Raw genomic sequence first — 4516 nt, 5'->3', positions numbered from 1 at the left:
AACTTGTTTTAACATGAAAAGATACCCAACAGAATCAGCAAACCCTTAGGCCAAAAGAACCTAGAACGAAGGCAAAAAACTCCACAAGCAAAAAACCATCGTCCAGCTTAACCCCCTCCCTCTGCATTAAGCGTCCATAGCTTCTTCGAAACACTGGCTCGTCAGTGTGTACCAAAGGGGCTCGCCGTCTCTGTATGAGGTTGAGTCGTTACCCTGTTCCACCTCTCTGACCCTTCCTGTTTATCTTCAGGTGTCTAACCAACGTAACGGCAATAACACACGACCCCCGCCCCAACAAAAGAAAACTGCTCAATGTCCATCAAGGAAAAGTAATGTACAGCATTAAGTAAATTCGCGTGGTCGTCCTGTGGTTTTATCAACCAGGTGATAAACATTATGTTTCTCTTCAGGCGCGTTCAGCATGATATGAGGGCTCCTCGCCCCGCGCCCTCGCCCCGGCCCACAACAACGGCCTCGCCTGGGAAATCCAAGGAGAGCGAGAAAGTAACTCACACACACTGCATCTGTTTGGTCGTGTCCTATCACGCAGGGTTTTCCAGACTTTGTCTTGTGTATCGCTCTGGTGCTTGGGCCCTAATTAGTATTTTTTAACGCTATAAACGGATTCTCTTATTTAACCCTAATCAGAGCCGGTATGCTCAGAGCAACAGACGAAACAAGCGGCCAACCTTCCATCAAACAGTTACAAAAACAGAACCATGCTCTGCGTTACCAGGCCACGGCCACCCAACCAAGAGCCTGACCAGTAGCTAAGACAACTGATTGTTGTGGTTTCTGCACATATCGTTACATCACAACACATACACTAGCATGTAAATACGGACACGCCACTCATAGTTAAATCTGACAGCTTTCCAGTTTCTTGCCTAGCTTAGCTAATGGTACCAAACCAGGCTCCTGTATGCAACGCTTCATAGTCACTTTATCAGTGGCATGTAATGTCAACCTGCCCTTGCATGTCTTCAACCTAGCGCCGCCCGGCGTCCCACTTCCTCCTGCAGGAACAGTGTTTGCCAAAACGGAGGACTCGGGATGAACTTCCCTCTGTTGAGTCTGAACCCTCCAGTTGTGCACCCATAGTAATTCTTCCTCTGATGCTCCTCCATGTTACGAATTCATTAGAGATAAAACATCGAGTAGAAGTTACATACATTAAACATGATTATCTTTGTGGCGTGTTTTAACTGTCAGCGAGAGCCGCGCCCCACCCCCCCAGAGATCTTCTCAATACGCCTCCCAGTGTCGTGGTCCTTCTATCGGCAGAAACTATCGCGATGTGTCTGTCCCGCAACCATCCTGCCTGACCGCAAAGCTGAGGATCCCAGCAGCCCGGACATCGGAGCTAGCGCACCACAAGGTGAGTCGTTTCAAGGATGACAAGAATCTGCTTACACTAATAAATGACATTCTCAGAGTTGGAGTTATACCCTAGGCAATTACACCATATTATGAATTGACGATAAACTGTCCGCAGTAACTTCATGTACTGCTCTTCTTTATCCTAATCTGGGACTGAGGATTGAAACAGGGACCCAAACCGGCAGTCAATGTGTCAATAAAAATGGCCGAGTTTGTCAGCTGCCGCAGTTTTTAGATATTAGGAAAGCCTATAACCCCGTGGGGTCAAATGTGTGGCATTTTCTTTAAAACTCCAAAAGCATAACCACCTTTGTTTTTGTCTGCATCGTTAATAGATTCAAGCTGATTCTGTTTTCGCTTTCGTGATTGAGGATTCAAGCTCAACTTTCATTCTGAATTCTTCCTTCCTCTCTTTCATCCTGTGTGTTTGGTCAGCCTCTCCCTGTGTGGAGGCAACACTCGGTGTCGGATCTGACGTTCCCACCCATTCATAACCAAGACGAGTAATAAAGGCGCTTGTCAAAGTATTGTGTCCTCCCCCAAGTGGTAAGTTGCCACGGTGCGAAACGCTAAAATCAATCACCTACAGGTCCTTACCTTCCTGCAAAAACATCACACCCAGCAGCACCTGGATCAGGTATGACTGGATAAGTTGGCATTTTTTATTCCCGACGCAAACAGACTTTAATGGAAAAAGCAGGGGCATATTCAGGGGGTACGTTATCCTACACTATGACTGGCTATCTGCCCGTTCAGAGGCGTGCGTGATCTTAGTTCGAACCAACTGTAAAATGTTTAAAAACTTTATAAAACTGTTTACAACCTGCAAAGTAGAGGTGCATAAAAATATTAAAACTTTAAAGAAGAGCGGAGCTCCACTGGAGTTGGGGAAAGACAAGACAAGAAAAGCCTCTTTGAGTAGGTCATGCAGACAATTTAAAGTGACACATGTAACTGCTGGATTCAATGAATCATAACCTAATTATCATGAGGCAGCAGGCAGGTTAACGGGGAAATTGGTTATGATAATTGAAAAAAGCAACAGTCTACATAATGTTTAATATAAAGTTGTTTAAACATATTTTACAATTTAGTTTGATACTTTGGCTTTACAGATGCTTGTGGCAGCACTGTCGACACTAAAAGCTGTCAAAAAAAGGGCAGTGAAAACTGAAGTAGGCTATTTTGGGATCTGCCCCCAATGATTTGTCACTAACTTAAATAAGATACTTATTCTAGGAAACAATGTCAGTAACAGTTACAGGCTCAGGGTTATCTCATAGGGAAAGATGGCCTCTTCCTAAAAGCAATGTCTTTCACCATTAGTCCACTTCCCTTTTCAGTTTCCAGAAACTGAAAGGTCCACTTCTGTTTTTATGCAGCAACAAGCAACAATCGTGAACGACATAAGAGTCGAGACACTTAGAGTTTTATAACAATTTATGTGCATGTAGTTAGAACATCATTATCCCAGGGCCACAGTCATTCATTTCTTTTTTCCATTACATATAATAATAATAATAAAGAGACAATAAAATATTGGTTATTAGTTTTACCATGAAAACATGTGGGTGGCTTGTCACAGTATCATTGTTGGGTGGATTATCACTTGTTACACTATGTTGAAGAGAGAATTTTTTTCCCCTCAATCATTATATCACTGTGCTATTGCACAGAAGCTCCGCCTTTCCTCAAAGTGACAACGTTAGCACGTACATCTTTCCAGTGTGCTCCCTTCATTGTGCTCATGGTTGTGATACTAGTTCTTGAACAGCAATATTGAATCTTTCAGTCCGTTGAACACTTTCAGAGCAGAATATGTCAACTACTGATTTGTCATGACATTTATGGATATTCACAATATTCAGGATGATTCCTAAAGATTTTAATGACGCCTTTACAATTATGAGCTGTTACTGCTAGGATCCCTTTTGGGTGAACCCTAATGTTGGACATCCTAGACTCAATAGCCAGTCTCTTAATGGAATAGAGACTGAGGACTTTCTTCCAGCTTTTGTTGATAAAACCGGGTGAACACCAAAGTCTTTAGGGCAGTGTCATGCGGAAGTCCTGTGCTTTACAGCTATAAAGCATATTGAAGTTCTGGATGTTGCCGCATAAATAGCCAGGAACATTATTGTTTTTTACAGTCTTTCTGTGGGAAAAACATGCACTGGCAATTTTGTTTTTTGTTATTGTGCAAGATGCAACGCTGGCAAGACAGTAAGGTGAGAGAGCTTCTCCTGACTTCTCGTTGATGAGTTTCGAAGAGAGACTGAAGTAAAAGATGCCACCATAACACTTTATGCTGCTACTGTTTACATGTACATGTAACAGTGTTTTGCAGCATGTTTATGATTTTGAATGTGCCACCCGAGAGAGAAGCAAATTCGCCTACTGGCAAAAGAGAAAAACATTTTGGCGGTTTTACCCATGTTTAAAAACCCTGCGTATACGTGCTCATAGTGGTCCACAAAGGGTATATGTTGTCTTTTAATGTTTTATGAGGGGTCACGAGAGCTTTAGACCTATATTTTCATATGGACCCTAGATGTGTCATGTTTAAGAAAATGCTTTCTCTGGTATCAAATTTGTATTATATTTCCACTTCTCTGATTGGCTGCTGCTCTGTGTCCTGTAGTGGGAACAGGAAGATCACACTCAGTGGTTCCCACCTGGAGTTTGTGGAAGGGGTCTTACACAGCCACGCCCTGCATGAGGTCAGACTTCCCAGAAACAACACCTCTCAGGTGGGTCTGTAGACATGCACAATGTCCCATTGTATTGTTATCTTACATTAATTATGTCACATCATATCATATCATGCTGACACATTACACGGATCAGCCATAACATTATGAGCAGGTGAAGTGAATTATGACCACCTGGGTGTCCAGGTGGTCANNATCATCCAATGTAATCTTCTAGGATTATGTCATGTAACATATTCACTTTTTAATACGTTATATTGCATTATCGTTTCTTGTGTCTATACACATGCGTCATCGTCATGCAGTAAATTTTAAATGTTTTTTTAATTCACTACAGAATCTGACCTATGACACACCGGCAGCTGTAAATAATCCAGAGAGTTTTACAAGCAGTGTGTCTTTGAAAGTAGCCAATGAAACGTTGG

General features: G+C 42.5%; 1 protein-coding gene and 1 long non-coding RNA gene across 2 annotated transcripts in view; one reads left to right on the top strand and one right to left on the bottom strand.

The window, feature by feature from the left end:
• The window catches only part of plxnc1 (plexin C1), a 19213-nt gene that overhangs the window by 10647 nt on the left and 4050 nt on the right, over positions 1-4516 (bottom strand). The gene's annotated exons all lie outside the window — the stretch shown is intronic.
• LOC118338772 lies at positions 1946-4516 on the top strand. Its single transcript, XR_004797280.1, has 3 exons — positions 1946-2017; positions 4022-4130; positions 4429-4516. It is a non-coding gene; the product is annotated as an uncharacterized LOC118338772 (long non-coding RNA).

This window comes from Morone saxatilis, unplaced genomic scaffold, assembly GCF_004916995.1.
Source record: "Morone saxatilis isolate NCDOM2014 unplaced genomic scaffold, NCSU_SB_2.0 Contig10, whole genome shotgun sequence".
NCBI lineage: Eukaryota > Metazoa > Chordata > Actinopteri > Moronidae > Morone > Morone saxatilis.
The sequence above is the reverse complement of the archived record's forward strand: the minus strand, read 5'-3'. Positions and strand labels throughout refer to the sequence as shown.